The 21,269-nt window shown below is 35.6% G+C and overlaps 1 protein-coding gene across 1 annotated transcript in view; it reads left to right on the top strand.

The window, feature by feature from the left end:
• Window positions 1-21,269, top strand: part of MNAT1 (MNAT1 component of CDK activating kinase) — a 203,261-nt gene that overhangs the window by 180,932 nt on the left and 1,060 nt on the right. The gene's annotated exons all lie outside the window — the stretch shown is intronic.

Here is a 21,269-nt window from a genome sequence, read left to right as displayed (position 1 = left end):
ACCATTTGTTTTTATCAATTCTCTTTTTGTTGTTGTTGTTCTCTCTTTCATTTATGTTCAGTCTAATCTGTGGTTAGATGAGGGGCTGCGGTGAGGGAGGGTTGGTGAAAGAATTCACCAAGGCAGACCAAAAGAGATAAAAGTTTATTGAATACACTGCCATAGAGCAGCAGCAGGAGAGCAAGGGAGATACTGTGAGGAGGCAATGGCCTATAACTTTTAAGGTGGGTCACTTATTGAGCCTGTTTGCACTCGGTTCTGTGGTGGTCCCTGTGTTCCCTTTTGCTTTGCCCAAGTTGCCATTGCTCAAGCTCGTTGTCTAAAAGCAGCCTCTACATTCCCTATATTCTGTAAGTTTTTTGTGTTGTGTTTTTATTTTCATTCATCACTAAGTATTTTCTAATTTCCTTTTTGATATTTTCTTTGACCCATTCATTGCTTAAGTGTATATTGTTTCATTTTCACATAGTCATGTATTTTCCACTTTCCTTCTTTTATTGATTTCTAGCTTTCATTCCATTGTGGCCAGAGAGGATGTTTTGTATGATTCCAGCCTTTGTAAAATTTATTGACACTAACATATGCTATGGCTTAACATATGCTCTGTCCTTGAGAGAGTGTTCCATGTACCTTAAAAATAATATGAATAGTCTCTCCTTAACTTTTCCTCCCAGGCTTTAGGTAGTCTATTGTATGTCTCAGCTGTTATTCTTTCCCTCAGGTGAGATGAGTATCTTGTGTCAATCCTTCAGGTAGCCCTCCAATAGGATAGAGCAGACAAACACGGTAATTTGCTTATAATATCTGCTTTGCTCCCTCTTGAACCAGGAACTATGGTTCTATACAGGAAGAAGGGCTGCTGAGCTGGGGAGGTTGTGGGGCAAGGGCAAGTAAACATGCCACAAAGCTTGCCTACAAAGTTTTAAGTTGCCTTTTTCTTAATTTCAGCATTCCCTTGGTTATAATAAACCTTTAGCTGTTTTCCAGAGTTCTGACAAAGTTGATTCTGGCAGTTTTTGCTTGTTTTCAATGTTTCTGTGGAGGGATGGAAGCTTGGAACTGCCTTCATCATTTTCCTTATGTGCTAGCTTTTCATTCACTTTTATAATCCATTTATATCTCTTTCACTACCATTATGCAATCACTTTCAAGATGGTCTTAATCATGTTTCTGTTACTCCCTTTTGGTAGGGCAGTATCTGTATCTTGGGCAAATTGAAACGTCTCTGAACCTAAATTTGCTTCATTGGGTCATTGGGTTCTTATGATGAGCAAAGAAGAAATTGAACATGAAAGTGTTTTTGTAAAGTTAATCGAAATTGTATAATCTGTTGATGTGGAACCTTATCAGTGGTTTATTTTCTTTTGTCATTGAAATATGAATCATCAAAAACCACCAAGTAGAAATAAGTTAAACTGGGAGCTCTGTGAATCTTTTCTTTGTTCAGTATATTTTGTCAGCAAATTATAGTTACTGCAGAACATGCATATTTTTTGGATCACTGCAGACTAAAATGCTTGCCCTTGAGCAAAGAAAGAAAAGGAAGCAAACTAAGGGAAAACTCACATCGCTAAACTTCTTTCAGTCTTCTGTAATCAAATCTGAGTTTAAACATTGCCAGTTATCTAGAGTATTAAAGCATAAATAGATTAAAATGCTGTGTAGTTTTCTGCATCTTAGACATCATTCTTAATCTTCTGTTTTCCTGATATTTGTATAATTTTTCATTTTCTTGACACAAGAGCCATAGACATTCTGTAAACCACTGGAAAGTATTATCTTCTTAGAGGAAAACAATAGGATTGAGGAGATAGACTGTAGACATATTTGTAGTGTCTGATTAGTGTATTACTGCTTTTTAAAAAATATATTTTATTTATTTACTCATGAGAGACAGAGAGAGACAGAGACAGAGACACAGGCAGAGGGAAAAGCAGGCTCCATGCAGGGAGCCCAATGCGGGACTCCATCCCGGGACTCCAGGATCATGCCCTGGGCCGAAGGCAGGTGCCAAATTGCTGAGCCACCCAAGGATCCCCTGTATTACTGCTTTTTGTTTTTTAAAAGACTCCTTATGTGAAAATTAAGAGCATGATGTACCTTTACATTACTTTTCTACTTAGTCTTCTGTCAAAATGCAGCAGTGTTAAACATCTTTATTACATAATTAAAATAGTACTTTAATGTTTGACACTTCATGGTCTTGTTTTATATAATGTTATTTTATGTAGAAATACAGAATTATTCCATAGACATTTGCCATCCTCTTGAAGAATTCCTCTCATGCATTCATGTATTATATTTTTATAATATAATCAAATTAAATGTTTGAGTTTTATATATATTCACTTTAACACATTGACATTTCAGTAGGCTCCATTAAATGGGAGTCCATTATACTGATTTGAGCATACTATGCTATTTTAAAAATATTAAATGTGAGAACTAAAGCTAAATAAAAGTTTCTCATTTAGGTAGCATCTGAAGTGTTTGCCCAAATTAGCCAACATGTAACCATTTTTTTAAGTTTGCAGAATATATTCATTTATACTAGTATAAAAGTGGATTTCCTCCTGATTCCTTAAGAATTACAAAATTCCATAAGAATTACAAAGCTGTACATTGTCCAAGTTCTGGTAAGCCAGGCACTTCAATTTTCGTTTCTAGAACTAATAATTTTCTGTGAAAAATTATCTCTGGCTTTCTGGCTAGTACTGGAAACCTTTTAATTATCTTAACTATTCATAGAAAAATAGATAAGGAAGACTCAGAATGTTCACATAAAACATAGCTATTAAAGAGTGTTAAGTCTTTGCTCAATTTGAGGGAATAAATGTTTAGAAAATTCTTACTGTAAACATGACTATTATAGTTTCCCAAAGCTAATAAAATAAGTATTTGGTCACCTAATGAAAAATTCAGTCAGTGCAATTAAGCAGCTAATGTGAAGACATTAGAATTAGAGTTTCAAAGCTACTAAGTACCACTTACTATCATCGTGTAGGCTCAAGTGCTTTCACTCATCAGGTCTCAGCAGTGTACTTTCTTGTTCAAGGTAAACTTCATTAAGGGTAAGGATACTTCCCAAACACCTCCTACTGTGTTCAGAAATGTTTTTTTGAGACACAGGTAGCACTTTTCATATTTTAAAATCCATCTTCTGAATCTATAATGTATTATAGAAAACTTAATACGTAATATAGTAGGTACTTTGACCTCTGTTTAGAGCTCTTTGCCAAGAAAAAGATAGTGGATCTTTATATAAAGGAATTCTAACAATAAATATATTCTTTGTTTTTATTTGGAATAAATTTGAATACGAAATGGATTTCTTTTTTTTAAATTTTTTTAAAATTTTTATTTATTTATGATAGGTACACAGTGAGAGAGAGAGAGAGAGGCAGAGACACAGGCAGAGGGTGAAGCAGGCTCCATGCACCAGGAGCCTGACGTGGGACTCGATCCCGGGTCTCCAGGATCGCACCCTGGGCCAAAGGCAAGCGCCAAACCGCTGCGCCACCCAGGGATCCCCGAAATGGATTTCTTATAAGGAACACTTTACAGTATGGGCCCAGACCCAAGGTTAAATGAATCTTTGATCATTCTTCTCTGTAACCACAAGACAAGAAGGACATAGGCCATTGAGGCACTTTCTAATATTCCTTTATAAGCATGTATATTATCCTTTATGAATCAAGATCACATGAGTATTTTTAGTGTTTTAATTATATTGTGACAGTATATGACATTTACATAGAGTAATTGGAAATTAAAAAAACACGAATTATTAAATTTGTTCTTAGTACAACTGAAGAAAATCATACAGCTGAGCAGATTGGAGCCACTCAGCAATCATTTTGCACATATCCATTGCTGCCTTCTCTCTTTTCCCACAGCGGCTTTCCCAGATCACCACTCTTCTAAATCTCACTCCCACTTGCCCCCTTTCACATTTAGCAGCTAATCTTTCAAATGCAGTAGTACACAGAGAGAATACAGGTATGAACTTACTTTCCCAAAAGTCACACCCTAACTATAAACTTATCTTTATTTGCAGCTACTGTTAAGTCCTTCTGTCCCTCCTTACAGGGAAGGGGGCCTATCCTTTATCTGAGGCTAATCCTGCTATCTGTGTTCCATGGCTGTTTGCCTTTCAACTCTGGGATATCACACCATCAAGTTGGTCTCCACCTCTCTTTCACATCTTCTCTTCTGCCCTGAAACTTTAATTTACCACATGAACAAACTCAAATTTCTGTCTTGAAACAACATATTCATTACTTCATCAATCCTGAATCTTTCTCTAACTACTTTTCTACTATATTCAACAACTATTGAAAGAAGTTTTATGCTTGCTATCTTCTTTTCTTTATTTCTGATTAAGTCCGTAAACCTAATACGACTTGACTTTTATTTAGAATCTGATTTTGCTCATTCAGGATTGACTTCAAAATTACAAAATTTGGTGGGTTTCTTGCAGTCTTTATCTTATTTTACCTCTTAGTCTCAAACTGTATCTTTGCTTTGCTTTGTGACACTATTGCCTTTTAGTTTTCATTCATGTCTCTGAATTCTTTAAATCTTTCTTGACTAACCCTTCTTCCTTCCCTAATAAAGTTGTTATTGTACAAGGTTCTTCATTGATCTTTTGGTCTCATTCAGTATTGAGTACCTACTATGGCTTAGGCTCTGTCTTAGGCACTTCTTTTACATTGTTCCTGATAATTTATAATGACTGAACAAACACATAACTTTCCTAAGTCCAGTACTAAGGGGGTAGTCAGGATTTAATACCAAATCTGTTTGATTCTAAAGCTATATTATAATAGTTTTAAAACTTTTTAAAGAAAGACTAGTTTAAAAAAATCTTACTTAGGACATCAAAATTTAAAACAGATGAAAGCAGAACTACTCTGTTACTGTGGGGGTGACAGATCCAAATTTTTTCTCCTTCCCATTCTGCTCTTGATAATGCCCTAAGGGCACTTAGAACCCAAGGACTCTGAAATTCTGTTAAAAAGGTACAGTGATTTATATTAAGTCCCAAGCCTGTATTAATTTTCCTTGTTTTAAACTCAGATTTTCAACTCAATCCTGGACATTTCAATCTTTCTACCTGTGTGTCTGACAAAAACCTATTTTTTTTCTTTTTTTTAATATCCCCAGTGGAACTTACCTTTTTTGTGAAACCTCTTCTAACTGTTGTATACTCTGCTGTAGTGAAACTTACTAGCCCAGCCAAATTTGGGAGTTGTTAAAGATTTCCTCTTGCTTCAATTTCACATATGCCTTAGGGTTAGATTCCCTAGAGGTACTCATAGTCATTTACTTTTTGCTTCCTTTTCACTCTCTCTTTCTTCCAATCTGTCTTTGATTCAAAGATTTCTAAAATTCAGGTCAGATTGTATTACTTACCTACCAACATTTTCATGAGTGCTCATTTTCTATTTTAAAAAGTATTCGAGGCATATGGAGACCCTTCAGATATATGACATATTCATAATACACCTTGTTCTCTCAGGCCTCTAGCCATTGTATACTCTTCTCCTTTCTAGAACACCCTCTTTGTCTCTTGATCTATATAGCAAATTATTTTTCTCCCTTCCTATACCAACTTTATATTTTCTGCAAACACTTTTCTTGAGGCATCTGGTTCTCTTATATTTAAAGATTGCTCATTTTCATGTCTTTCTTCACACTAGACTTTGAAAGCCACTTGGGAACAGAGACTGTTTCCTCATTTAACACTTTAGCATAATACTGTACACAGTAAGTTTTCAAGATTTATTCATATTCATTGAGTAAATGAATTCTTTCCAAGAAGATAAAAATGTTTAACCATGATGTAGTATCAGCTGCTTTATCTACTTTATCTGTTAAATGAGGCAGTGGGATAAGATGGTTTTCAATTTTCCCTTCCAGTTTTAGGATTCTGCATTATTTCCTTTACAGTATTATCTGTACTGTCTTTACCCACTATTCTCATTTATTTTATAAAACATTTAAAATTTATTTTCAGTAATCACATGTAGGATTGATTAACTTTAAGTGCATCTTAAAATGATGGAATTTTAATCTCCTTGGTATTTATATAATTTCATTTTAAATTTTTCCTGTCTTTAGTTCCAGAATACCTTAGTTTTTACAAGTGGAGGCCAATTAGGGACGAAATATATCAGAAATAATCTTAGTTTGGATTTTGCTTCTTTTTCACCTTTGGTTGACACATACCTAAAGTATAACCTAGAGATGAGAAAACTGTGGCTTGTTTTATGAACTTTGGAATGACAGGTAGGAATACATTCTTTTCCCAAAAGGTAGACTTCAAGAAAGCAGTAGATTCTTCTCTTTCTTTTAACCTTTAAAGTAATAAAATAAGAAATCTAGGTTTACTATAAAGAATTTTTATAATATTGAAGCAGATTTTGTCTGTACACTTACACTGTTAAAACTTCTGATTTTCAAAACAAGTCATATGTAACTGATTAGAATGTGTTTTTACTTAAAATATTATACCAGCATGTGCAGAGTCATAATGCACTGCCAAAAAATGTAGTCTGGAAGCAAAACAGAAAACTGAAAATAATGCTGTAATTTTTTAAATAAGAGGAAAATATTTTCTTTACAATGAAGGTTTTGGTCCAAATGGTATTTAACCAACTAACTGACTAGTCTATTAAAGCATTCTACTCTAGAAAAGCTTCATTTTTGGTAAAACTGATTGCATTAGCATATTACTGACAATAATGGGCATGGATTTTTTTTTTCCCCCTCAAAGCAATGCTGTGATTTAGCTTTTGGAAGAAAGTGCAAGTTTTCTGTGGGCTTAGGTATTAAAAATGCTTCTTAAAAACTTCAAATTGTATGCATTAAAGTAGGACTCTTAGAGCATTTCCAGATTTTACTCCTTATAGTCACTTGTCCTTTGAGTAGATGTTTTACGAACCTGTTTTTACTTGCTAGAAAATATAATTTTCCATAATTAAGAGAAAACATCAGTTATTTTATCCACTTGACTTTGTCTTTGCTTGTTATTGTTTGCTTTAGAGATTTATCTAAGTTATTGACATGATTCAGATTCCAGCATATATGAAATAGAGCTTTTGAGAAGGTGCTTTGAATGGAAAAATAAATATCTTACAAAAGATCTTGCTTTTGGGTGTGTCTGGTTCTCTTTGAGTTTCTTGTTTTTCTTTGCATTCATAGCCATATTCTATTATATTATGTATCTTTAAGATAAAATTGGTTAACACACTGAGAGGTTAGCTTATGAGACAGAGGATGATAAATTTCAAACAATTTTCACATATACCTGTTTAAGAAAATGCTCATATTTATTTTTTTTATTTTTAAAAGATTTTATTTATTTATTTAAGAGACAGAGACAGAAATACTGAAAGGACAGCAGGAAGGAGAGGGAGAAGCAGGCTCCCCACTGAGCAGGGAGCTCAACCAGGGACTTGATCCCAAGACCCCAGGATCATGACCTGAGCCGAAGGCAGATGCTTAATCTACTGCGCCACCTAGGTGCCCCTTATGTTTTAAACAAAGTCATTTTACACTATACCTTATACCCTATCTCTCTTTTATTATTATAGGTATCTTCTTATCTCCAGGAAACCTTCCCATCTTCCTCAGGGACTGATGTGCAGTCCCTCTTTCATTCAGTCCTATACTGTCTTCCTTTGCAGCTTCATAATTTGTGGTGATACCTCTTTTCATATCCTCTGTATTTTTATTTGTCTTCTATTATCATGGCCATTTTTTAGGTCTGTATCTTAACTAACCAGAATATTTATTTATTAAAAAGATTTTATTTATTTATTCATGAGAGACACAGAGAGAGAGGCAGAGACATAGGCAGAGGGAGTAGCAGGCTCCCCATGGGGAACTTGATGCAGGACTTGATCCCAGGACCCCGGGATCATGCCCTGAGCCAAAGGCAGACAGTCAACCACTGATCCACCCAGGCGTCCCCAGAATTTTTATTTAATTTAAAAAATGTTATCCTCTTCTGCTTACAAGTTAGGATGATTTTTTTAAAAGTGATGGCTGTTTAGTGAGTAGATATTTATCTTGCTATCAAGAAATTTATCTGACTGGGAATTTATAAGTATAAATAGCCAAGGTACTTAGCAGAAAGGTAGAGATAAAGTGCTATGCAAAGTTGGATAAGAGAAAAGAAGTAATTCAATCTGGGCAATCCAGAGGGTGTGGAATCCAAGAAAACTGTTAAGTATTTCAGACAGGGAGAAGTAGAAGGAGTAAATATACATTATATATGTAATATATATTAAATATTATAATCCTACCACCCAGAATTAATAAATGTTATTTTCAAAAGTCTAAAGGTTAAATCTCTCCCCTTTATTTGAACAAAACAAAGGCCTTAGAATACTTAGCCTTGTACTTCCCCTTTTCTGCTTTGCATTGTTGTTATTGTTACTAGTTTGTGGCAATAGTAGTTGCAGTGGTGGTGTTTTTGCCTTGTTTTTGTTCCTTATATCCTGCTCTTTCCATTGGGGTTTAATTTTCTTCTTGTTGAAATATCCTATACTGGCTCTTTCCATTTTTCTTCTTTTTAGCTCTAAATTCATGTTTTCCTCACATAGTCTTCTACTCACTAATTTTTTCTCCATTTTTCGATAACCAAATTAACCTGTCCATTGAGACTTTTATTCTAAGAATTGCTGTTTGATTTTTTTTTTTTTAAGAAAATGCTTGTTCTTTTCCTGTTGTCGATTTCTTGTTTCATGGCATCTGTTTCTTTACTCATCTCTTCTAACATGAAATACGTTTCTTTCAGTTTCTCTTATATGGGTGTGGTAGTCCTGCCATTGATTGTGTCTTCTGACCCTTATAAATGAGGCTTCTCCCTTCCCTTCCCTTCCCTTCCCTTCCCTTCCCTTCCCTTCCCTTCCCTTCCCTTCCCTTCCCTTCATTTCTTTTCTTTTCTTTTTTTAAAAAAAAGATTTTATTTATTTACTCATGAGAGAGACAGAGGGAAAGAGAGGCAGAGACACAGGCAGAAGGAGAAGCAGGCTCCCTGCGGGGAGCCCAATGGGGTGGGGGGGACTCAATACCGGGTCTCCAGGGCCACACCCTAGGCGGAAAGCAGCGCTAAACCACTGAGCCACCCCGGCTGCCCTTTTCTTTTCTTTTCTTTTCTTTTCTTTTCTTTTCTTTTCTTTTCTTTTCTTTTCTTTTCTTTTCTTTTCTTTTCTTTTTTTTCTTTCTTCTCTTTCTTTCTTTTCTTTCTATGTTGTATCTCTTTTTAGTGGGCCTTGGATTGAGATTACTTGCTTCAGCCAAACTCCTTCCTCTTGGCTTCATTGGATCTGGGCATAGTGTTGTTCTTAATTTCCTTGGGGATGGAACAGACTTGAGTATTAAGATTTTTTTTATGTTTGACTCTTTTCTATCCATGTCCCTAGTGCTTTCTATCCATGCTTTCTAGTGACTGCCCCAGGCTAGTGAGAATATTCCTACAAGTTGTTTTATCATTGGGGCATTTTGTAGATCCAGGTTATATACAGGTAGCCAAGCCCAGTTCTAGCTTCCTATATCTGATAGGACCGAGGCCTGCCTCCTGTCACTGTATGGTTATTGAATCACTGGTTTTTGTTTTATAGTTGGGGCATTTTATAGATCCAGGTTATATACAGGTAGTCAAGCCCAGTTCTAGCTTCCTATATCTGATAGGACCGAGGCCTGCCTCCTGTCACTGTATGGTTATTGAATCACTGGTACCCAGCTTCTTCCTGAACTTCAAGCTCTGCTCATGATCTGATTCTGAGTTCCCTTATAATTTCTGGCACCTAGAGTTTCTTTTTTACTTTTAAACTTATTTTATTATTTGTGTTTGTTATTCCATATATAACATTTCTGTGTGGCATAGTTAAGCTCTTTATGTCTTTGTTCAGAATTGAGGGGCTGACATTTGAATCATGGCTTTCAAGTATAGGTAATGGTGAGGACATTCCAAGATGATGAAATATCTTGAGCAAAGGTATGAAGTGAGTAGTTATGAGGCTTTCATAGAGAATAACTTTAGACCTCATGGTTGGCTTTAGCTTACATTCAGGGTATATGGAGATGATTAATGGGGAGTATGTTTAGAAAAGTGGGTTGGAATCAAGTACAGTGGGCCTTGAATGATAGGTAGGCTAAGGAACTTGGACTTTAAGCCAATGAATGTTTATTTGTATGAGAGTGATGTAAGCTTTGCCCTAGGAAGATTAGTTTGATAACCATGAATATATTGGAATGGAGAGTACATCCTGGAAATAGGGAGATCAGTTTTAACTGTAGGACATGAAAGAGGTTAAAAAAAAAAAGAGCTAAAATTAGATAACAGTAGCAGCAATGAAGATGACGTGAGAAATAAATGTTTGTAGAGAGATACGGTGATGTAGATTTCTCATTGGTGTGCAAGGGCAAAAGGATTCCAAGATTACCCTAGGAATATGTTGAAACTACGAAGAGAAATTAAGAAATACAGACAGAGGGCTAGGTTTCTAATGAAAGATGAGTTCGGTTATGAAAATATTAAATTTGTAGTGCCAGTGGGACACTCAAGTATGAAAGACCAGCCACGCAGATAAAATGCTGAGCTGTAACTAAGAAAGAAGGGCAAAAGACCAAAAGGTAAGATTTGTAGGTTTAGTAAAACAAGGTGATAATGAAGCCATACATTTCAGAGATAGAGTCAAGAATAGGAGATGATGAGATAAACCAAGAAAACTAGTAATTAGGAAGCAGGTGGAAAAAGAGAAATTTGAGGAATTCTGTATGAAAGTGGTAGGAGTGTGACCCAAATTATAGGCACTTTTATGGAAGTCACAGGCTAAGGCATTTTATAGGTGGAAGCTGTCTCCAGATTTAAAGAGGTAGACGAAGATGTTGAGGAGGATGAGGACAGAGAAATGGTCATTTAATGGTGATGAGAGTCAAAATACAGGATGTGAAAGTGGAAATAATGTAGCAATTTAACTTTTGAAATAAAACTTACTAGGGTGTGTGTAAGTATTAAGTGAAATACAGATCTATATGTATGTTTATATATAAATGTATTATATGTATGTATATATTTTCTCTTTTGCCTTTTAATATGAAGGTATTGGCATCCTTGGGTTATTATTCTGTTATCCTGTGATAAAAGATTTAATAAACAGGACTACCGTTTGTCTTATGTCTAATTTAAAAAAGAAAAACAAAACCTCCACTTGAATCTTTTATACTTAGGGTATGGCGAAAGGGGGAAGAGAGAAGGCAACACTTTTATTGTTGAAATAAATTTGGAAATAGACAATAAAGTCACAAAGTTGGGAAAGGAGAGATACATACTAATTAGCAGAAGGTAAAGCACTATGAAAATTTGGGCTATGAAAGGCCTATTCCTTGTGAGAGTATATTTTGTATTAATAGTATTAAAGGGAATATGTAGGGTGGTTAGGGATTGAATTGAATATCTGTTCAATTGAATATCTATTCAATATCAATATCTGTTCAATATCTATTGAATATCTGTTCTTTGCAGATATATACATTTTCTTGCTTAATTTTCTAAAAATTACCATGAGGTACTGTTGTCTTCCTTTTGCAGATGAAGAAATGAGGATAAAAAAATTAAAGCACTTTCCAAATCATAATGTTAGTAATTGTCCAAGGAGAAATTCAAACCCACATATAGCTGTTTCCAAAATCTTTCTTCTTTCTACTAAACCATGATGTCCTTATGTATTTATGTGGAGGTACAGGGAAAAAAAAAAGGAATGGTGGAGGGGAGAAAACTGAGGTTGTTTATATTTAATTTAGAGAGTTTGGACTCAGGAGAAGACCACACCAATGGGGAGAGTTCTGCAAACTTAGAAGGGTGTTTAACTATCGTTGGACAGGGAGAGGAATTGAATTTGGTTTATCCATCTAGGCTGTTACCTTAATACAGGCCACAGAAAGCACAGTATGTTTTGTTTTGGTGAAAAAATAGAAATCTGCAGCATTATCATGGGAAAATTCCAGGTTATCAGTGCTTTGGCTGGTCTCCTTGACTACTTAACTGATTTCATCTGACGCTTTATTTTTGCTGCTTTAGTAGATCAGCTTTTTAACCATTGATCAGTATTTAGGCTTGCTTTTTTAGGTGTGCATTCTTCAGAGGGTTCTTTCCAAATATATCTGATTTTACTACCTTCTCCCACCTTAATTTAATGTATTGGCCCTGCTTGTAAACCAATACAGAGAACGATAAGAGTGTAACATAGTGCAGTTTTTTTTGTTTGTTTGTTTGTTTGTTTTTTAAGAGTGAGAGCTTGCACAGGTAGAGGGGACAGAAGGAGAAAGAGAATCTTGAGCAAGCTCCCAGACCAGCTCAGAGCCTGTTGTGGGGCTTGATCTCGTGACCCTGAGATCATGATTTGAGGTGAAATCAAGAGTATGATACTTAACTGACTGACTCACCCAGGTACCCCATAACATACTGCAGTATTAAACATATTTTAGGATGAATTATTATAATTAACATGAATTACTACAAATGGAATCAAAGTAGTAATATTTTATGAAACCAAGGCCAACTAAGAATGGTTTGATGTTTATATGCAGATTATTTACTGGAGTAATGACTGTTAAAGCTGTGACTATGCTCTTCACACTGTTCTTTTTTGATATTTCATACATAGAAAAAGTATGATATATTTTACAAAGAGTAATGGTAAAACAATTGCTGAATTATTTCCATTTTCATTGTTTTTCCCACCATTACTCCTTTAAGTTCTGTATTTTGAATTTCACTCATTAAATTAGGAGATGGAGTATAAACAATGCTGTAGAAGCCCTCTGTGTGTGTATTCTTCTTCTCTTCTCTTCTTCTCTTCATTGTATTCCCACCTCATATCAGAAATTCAGTAACCCTACATAGGCTAATTATCATTTGCCTCCTTTTTTTTTTTTTTACACAGTTTGGTCATATCTATATATTCCATGCGTAGTTTGTATTTCCGATAGATGGACCATGCTGTACATATTTTCTATGACTTATTTTGTGTGTTTTTACTTAACATCGTGAGAGTCAGCAGTGTTGTTACATGCATGAAGCTGTATGTCTTTTGTTTTCACTGCTGTACAGATTCTACTGTGTAAGTAACAATTTGCCTGTTCTCTTGTCAATGGACATTTATTTTGTTTCTTTTGTTCTTTTGCTATAAGAAACACTACTGCTATAAATACAATGAAGAGACCCTTTGGGGCAGCCTGGGTGGCTCAGCAGTTTAGTGCCGCCTTCAGCCCGGGGCGTGATCCTGAAGACCCAGGATCGAGTCCCACGTCAGGCTTCCTGCATGGAGCCTGCTTCTCCCTGTGCCTGTGTCTCTGCCTCTCTCTCTGTGTCTCTCATGGATGGATGAATAAAATCTTTAATTAAAAAAAAAGAGAGAGAGAGACCCTTTGGAGCCCCTAGATGAAAAATCTGATCTCTGCTATTATTATCTCTTCAAAATTATAAGAAGGAGTTAGGCACAAGTATCAGGATCTAATTCCTTTCTAAGCAGTGTACACCTTCCTTCTATCCCCTTTGCAAGTCTAGGGGAAAAGAGTGTATGAGGTATCGGTAGGGGATGGCAGCTTTGCATTTACCACACACACACCTGAATACACAGCCTTCACTTCAGAATATCTTACCTTCTGTGTTAGGGTTGTCTAGAGTAACAGAACCAATAAAAGACAGAGAGAGATGAAGAAAGAGAAAGAGATTTATTATTAGTTATTGGCTTATGTGATTATGGAAGCTGAGAAGGCCCATGATCTTCTATCTGCAGGCTAGAGACCCAGGAAAGCCAGTGTTGTAGTTCAAAGGCCTGAGTGAGAACAAATGGTATAGATGCCAGTCTGGAGCACCAAAGGGCTGAGATGTTTCAGCTCAGTCGGCAGAGTAAATTCAACCTTTCTCCACCTTTTTGTTGTTGTCAGATCCTCAACATATTGGATAATACCCACTCACGTTGGGGAAGGCCATCTGCTTTTCTCAGTTCACCAATTTAAATCCTAATATCTTCCAGACACATTCACCAACACACACAGAAATAATGATTTACCAGGTAATAATAATAGTTTGTAATCCGGACATTCTGTGGCTCACTCAATTTTATGTGTAAATGTAAAATTAACCACCGTGGTTTCTTTCATCATATCACTGTATGTTGTAGTTCTCTAGGCCTTTGGCTAAGGCCCTTCTTTCTCTTCTCATTCTGTCCTCTCTCTCTAAATAATAGAATCTACCTGATGCTTTCAAATACCATCAATATACTGATTACTCCCAAACTGCTACCTTCGTTCCATAATTTTCATCTTAGCACTTGGCCCATATATCCAGCTGCCACTCTCTCTCTCCTCTATAGTCACTTCAGATGTAAGTCCAAAATTAAACTCATGATCTTTCCTCTTTTTCTCCCACCCCAGTTTGTTTCTTCTCCAGTTTGCCATTGTCTCTGTGAGGGCATATTTCCCTCTTCCATATGCCTAGATATCTGGAAATTGACTTTGCCATTGCTTTTTCCTCTCCTCTTGCCTCCATATCTACTCTCTTGGTTTTTAAATGTCTTTTGAACTAGTACTTTTATTTCCTCTGCTGCCACCCTAATCCAGGTACCACAATCCTAAACCTGGAATAGAGAAACTATAGTCTCTCAATAATTGGCTCCTGCTTTTCTCCCATCCATCGTGTAGCCAAAGTAGCTTATATTCTCAGGTTCCTATCAGTAACTTTTCAGTGGCTTCCCATTGCCCTTTGAATAAAATTCAGAGTTCTTAACATTTCTTTTGAATATTTTCTGCCAACATCTCTAGCCTCATCCTGAGTCACCTTTCCTCCATATTCCCAATTTGTGCTGAGACTCCTTGCTGCTACATTCTTTTCTTCACTAGGTTGCTGCTCTCCTTCTTTTGCCATGCTAATAACTAACTTCCTCATCCTTTGGGTCTAAGTCTGTCATTTCCTTTAGGGAGACCTTTTCTGAACCTTGTTCATATTGGCTTCCTTTTAATCTATACCAATAGAGCCCTGACGATATTATTAATAATATTATTTAACATCTTTTTTTCTCTGCTGAATTTTAAGGTTCATTAGAACATCGAGTCTGCTTTCTGTTTTATTCTCAGAGTTGCTTTAGTCCTGGCACGTAGTAGACACTCAATGACTTGGTTTTTTTTTTTTTTTTTTTTTGAAGAAGAAGAAGAAATGCACTGCATACATATGAATTTCTGCATTTTGCCTGTCCCACCCTTGGGGAAAAATTAACCATCTTGCCTTTACAAAGATATGATGAAACTTCTGTCATGCATCTGTTGCTAACATGGAATTCACAGTAAAAAATTACATTAGACAAGCCAGAATGAGGCACTAGAATTTTTAGGAGCTTAAAGAAAACCAGAAACTAGGATATTTATTTTTATGATCTCTATTATATTTCTACCGCAGAAGTGGTGGCTCTTGTCCTTCCCTGGGATATGCAAAAATCTATATGTAATTTGTTATTTTTATGACTGATACGATTTGTTATTTTTAGATTTTTCATGAAACTTTGCTTTCTTCTGGTTATCTTGAATAAATTCATGAGTATCAATGTTTTAAGAATCAATAAGTAAAAACATTATTTTTACCATTTTTCTGCTTAATCTCATTTAAGCATATAAGAACAATACTGAAATTAGCCAAACATATTATAACTGAGATAAACATCTGACTTTGAGGAGTATATTTAAGATTTATTACTGCTGTTTATTACCCATTTCCATGGCTCTATTCAAGTTTATCTTCTAGCGCCTGATTCCTGAGATATTCTTGTACTTCTCTGTATTATACAGATGGAGTCTATCCTTAGAGGTCTATCATTTGAGATATCCGGAACTACCAACAATATTGTTCATAGAACACTTAAGTAGCTCTATCTTTTATGTGTTCAGTAGTTTATACTCCAATCAGGGAAGTAAGTATTCCTTTCATTACATAATTATATTAACTTTTGGTAACAGCTACCCTGTCCTAAAAATGCCTAGTGTATAGTATAATGCCAAGTGTATTAGTATAAATCTGAAAATAGCTTTAATAATTAGATTATTCAAGTTGTATTTTATCTAACTTGCAAGTTAGATAATGAAGTGAAGAGTAATACAATGACTGTGGAAATTTGTTATATTTTGGTTGGAGTTCATGAAACCTTGATTGATGTTTTTATAATGAAACTGCCCATAGAATTATGCACAGTTCTGACTTGATGTGCTTTCCCCATTTAGGTTAGAGTATATGATTATCAGTTTACCTCTGTAGACAGTTTATTATTCTGACATCATGATTGGGTTAGGACACCTGAGCACTAACAAATGTTTTCAGAATGTTTTTGCTTTTTAGTGATAATTGAGCATACAATTATTCTGTTTTTAAATCTGTTGAGATACACTTCATTTTGTTAATGTAAATCTTTTATGGCCTTAGCTGAATTTCTTTCTTTTTTTTTTTTTTTTAGCTGAATTTCTTACAAGACCTCTTGGTCTTGACAGCTGAGATCAGCTGGCTGATGTCTCTTAATGGCACTTAGATTTGAATTCTGTAGGCTGGAAGGCAGAACTGCTTGGAACTGGTCTGTTTAATGCATGGTGGCTTTAAATTCAGGCTTAAAAATGGGCCCACTTATAAAAAGAAAGTCTTAAGTTTCTAGAGTTCACTCTAGAGAAACACTATGAAGTTAAAAACTTGGACTTTTTTTTTTTTTTTTGACTGTCCTTTGGTCCTGGTAATTTGAGGTGAAGGAAACTAATATGAACTTCACATTTTCATTTCAATTTAAATTCCAAGATTCTTTGATTCTCTAGAGCCAAAGTGTTTCAAGGGTTTTCATGAGGAGGTTATGACTGGAGGGGAAGAGTGCTGCCTCTTGGTCTTGAGTGACAACCCCTGCCCTCTGCCCCTAGCTGAGAACTCAAAGCATTGTTGAGTAGCACTAAAATGAGCTGAGTCCAAGACTTTAGCCAGATGGTTGATAGAGGCCTTTTAAGGGAAATAGTAAAAGAGTAATCTCAGAGGAACTCTCTTATGTTAAGGAACTGAGAAAATGAAGTCTTTCTAAAGCTAAGTGTAAATTATACCACCTTCTTTGGGAGCAAAAGCTGCTAAGTGTAACAGAAGAAAATGATGGTGTAGGAAATCAAAGTTCAGGAACAAACCTTTAAGTGTGGTTTTCGAATGCTTAATCCTCTCTTGCTCCTGTCTCATGATCCATTGCCTCCTCTTCCAAAGTCTGTTTGAAAGGGATTTTGATGGGTAATGGCAAAGGAAGGCAACTTTAGACAGTATAAATTAGGGCACAAGATGCCCTTTGTACAGGAATTATCTTAGACATGCTTTTGAAAACATACTTTTTTTTTGAGTCTTATTAAGAAAATAATCAAAGGTATGATTCTTAAAGCTTTGAGTTTAGTCTGCTTTCAGTAAAAATAAGGTATAGATACCAAAATAAGCAAACCTTTTTTTTTTTCCTTTCCTGGTTTCTGCTTATAAGATTTACAGGTATTTAAAATAAACCTATGAAAAGCAGAAATACTGCCCTGGGATTGGCTAAATAGAGCAATTACCTCCAGGCTCCAAAGTCCAAATGAGCTTGACTTTTGGAAATAAATTTGGCTAAGACTTCTTCCTCATTCTGTTGCATAAAGGTGTACATGAAATGATACTGACCTTTGCCAGAAACCCCAGGAATCCTATTCAGTGATGTACTTGTAATGGTCATGGAAGAATTAAAACAGCACAGATGTGGATTAATGTGAAAAAGTAGGCGAAATTCTCATTGTGTGGTTTTAATGTAGCAGATCCTTTAAAATACTTTGGTGTACCACAATAATTAAAGGGTTTAAGAACATTAAGTTAAAATACTTAGAAAATGAAAGCCCCGAGTTGAATAACAAGAATGAACTATGTTTTATTTTTTAAAATTGGAATTAATGTAGGTTGCCATGGTGAAAATAGATTGAAATATTTAATGGTAACTTTTGTGCAGCCCTAGAGATCAAAAACAGTAATGTAAATAAACAGGTCTTTAAAGAATATACTCACAGACATGTTTAATGTAAATGATTGCTAGAAGGGAAGTGTATTTTCTTCAGTGCTGTGCAAAGAAATTTTAATTGACTTGATTTTGGCAGTAAGAATCTACAACTTAGCATTAATAACTAAAATTTTAAAATATTTGCTCATTGCTCTGGATTATGACTGTTCAAGAATTACTATTTTCAAACACTAATTAATCATTTTAAGTAAACTTTTTTTACACATTTATGACATCAATGAGTATGACTGTTTATTACATTTTACCTATAAAAAGTTGAACTGTTTTATATACTCTTTATGGAAACAGTGCACAGTCATAAATTAAAAGATGCAACTGTTTTGGATATTTTACTGGTGGTCCTGTGTTTTCCTGCCAGCAGTGCAGCTGTTTCAGGTTTCTCAGGATAACATATAAAAAGCTGTATGTACACTGCAAGTTTATGCTTGAATTGCCAAGCCAGAGATGGTATGACTCAACTTTCCCAGAAGCAAGTTGTACCAAAATGTGATGAATCAAAACAACTAGTTGCACAGTGGTTTGTATTACAGCTATGAAAACCAATTCTCTTTATGATAGTTGGCTTTATTTTTTTTAATTTTATATATTTATTCATGAGAAACACACACACAGAGGCAGAGACATAGGTAGAGGGAGAAACAGGCTCCCTGTGAGGAGCCTGATGCGGGACTTGATCCCAGGATCTTGGGATCATAACTTGAGCCAAAGCCAAAGGGAGACGCTCAACCACTGAGTCACCCAGGCACCCCTATGATACATAGTTGGCTTCTTAAGGTTGACAGACATTCTGCTGTGTTACCTGAATTTTGCCACAAGTGAACAGCCATTGGAGCTAAGACTGCTTTCTTTTGAGGGTCTGAGGAAAACAAAAAGGGTAATACAATGGTATCTGGTGTATGGATGAAATCTACCTGGAAACTTGTATCAAGAATGTAATGTTTCAGGATCCCTGGGTGGCTCAGTGGTTTGGCGCCTGCCTTTGGCCCAGGGCATGATCCTGGAATCCTGGAATTGAGTCCCATGTCGGGCTCCCGGCATGGAGCCTGCTTCTCCCTCCTCCTGTGTCTCTGCCCCCCCCCCTCTCTATGTCTATCATAAATAAATAAATAAATCTGGGGATCCCTGGGTGGTGCAGTGGTTTAGCCGCCTGCCTTTGGCCCAGGGTGCGATCCTGGAGACCCGGGATCGAATCCCACGTCGGGCTCCCAGTGCATGGAGCCTGCTTCTCCCTCTGCCTATGTCTCTGCCTCTCTCTCTCTGTGTGACTATCATTTAAAAAAAATAAAATAAAATAAAAAAATAAAAAAATAAATCTTAAAAAAAAAGGAATATAATGTTTCGTTTCTAAATTTCCTGTAAAAAAATATTACTAAGTATTACTTGTTTGTGTGATAGTTACTGAGCTCTCAGTGATGAGAAATTGATTTTATCCTGTTCCAGGTTGATTTTTAGACTTCTGAGATGACTTATTTAACTTACGTCATTTTTCATGCATCAGAGTTTTAAGAGTGGACATTTTATTGTGGCCTCGGATATAACAAGCAGATACTTTTTTTGGCCATCTGGATAGATTTGGTGAATCCCTGTTTAAATCCTATGGGAGTGAAGTTCTATCAAGAGTTTGACAATGAAAGTGGGATACATCCCACCGAGGTTTATAAGATGGCATGTAGGGAGAAAATATTAGAATTTCTGTTAAATTTTTTTTATTTCTTGCTTTAAATATTTATATATATTTTATCATATGCTTCTATATTAGTATTTATATGTAATTATATACCATATAACTATATATTAAGACAATAAGTATATGATTTATAAGTATACAAATTTTAGAGATGCATGCTCAAATCTTTTTACGGTTATAAATATACTATCAGAAGTTTGTAGTGGGGGTGCGTGCCTGGGTGGCTCAATCCGTTAAGCGTCTGACAACTCTTGATTTCAGCTCGGGCCATGATCTCCAGGTCCTGAGATCAAGCCCTTCATCAGTTTTCACAACTTGGATTCTCCCTCTTCCCCTTCCCTTACCCCAGCCTACATGCATGCATGCATACTCTCTCTCTTTCAAATAAATTAAAAAAAATTTTTTTTAAGTTTGTAGGGGTGCCTGGGTGGCTTAGTCAGTTAAACATCCGACTCTTGACCTCAGCCCAGGTGTTGATCTCAGGGTCATGAGTTCAACCCCACATTGGGCTCCACGCAGGGCATGGAGCCTAGTTTTTAAAAAAAGTTTGTAGATTATTGCTCAATAAATATTAATTTCCTTTCTCCTTCTACTTTTCCCTTTCACCCTTGGCAGAGAAGCAAAGAATTAACACCTTGATTTGTGGTAGTGTGAATAAATTATAGCCAATTCCAGGAGCTTATGCTATGTCTAACTTTGACCTTTTTTCTATTTGGCCTCTTATATTGCCATATATTTTTTAATCACACAACCTTATTAAACATGGATACAAATGAAAAACAGACTTGTTATTATGTTAGAAAAAATAGGTTGCTCATGCATCAAGACTTTGACACACAGGAAGTTTGAATGAATGAGTAGAAAAGTTTCCAAGTTATTAAAATGTTCTGGTACCTGATTTATTCATTTGCCATACCCATAATTCTGAGGCGGATGAAGCTCCTTTACTTCCTGAGGCCTGAAGAAACAATGTGGTTTCTCAAACTAGGCATTAAAGCAAAGCTGGAAATATTTGTTTTCCAACAGTGCTATTAGTCATACTAAAAAACTGACCTCCTTTGGCTAGGGTTGTGCCATGTTTTAGGCCTGTTTGTCTACCTTTATCAAGGTAGAACATTTTAATTGTTAAATAACATGTGTGATTGAAGAAAAATGGTGTCTATTACACTGTCTTTTGAGATCAGTTCAAAAGACTTCTGTATTTACTAATTGGGATATTCTGTTGAACTGAGGCTGTCAGAGATTTCTAGGAGATGTAATTTTCTAAGGTTTCACTTCCTATATGGAAAGAGACAATATATTTTTGTAATGCTGAAGTAAATTTGAAGTAACTAGTGTATTCTCTCCTCTCCCCTCCTCCATTTAAGTGTTTATTTCAGAATATATTTATGTAAAATACTCAATATTTATGCAAAAAATATTAATAATACAATAGTGTTATGATACTGTGTATTTACTTAAGAGTATAG

This window comes from Nyctereutes procyonoides, unplaced genomic scaffold (genome assembly GCF_905146905.1).
Source record: "Nyctereutes procyonoides isolate TBG_1078 unplaced genomic scaffold, NYPRO_anot_genome, whole genome shotgun sequence".
NCBI classification, from domain to species: domain Eukaryota; kingdom Metazoa; phylum Chordata; class Mammalia; order Carnivora; family Canidae; genus Nyctereutes; species Nyctereutes procyonoides.
This window is presented reverse-complemented; position numbering and strand designations above follow the sequence as displayed.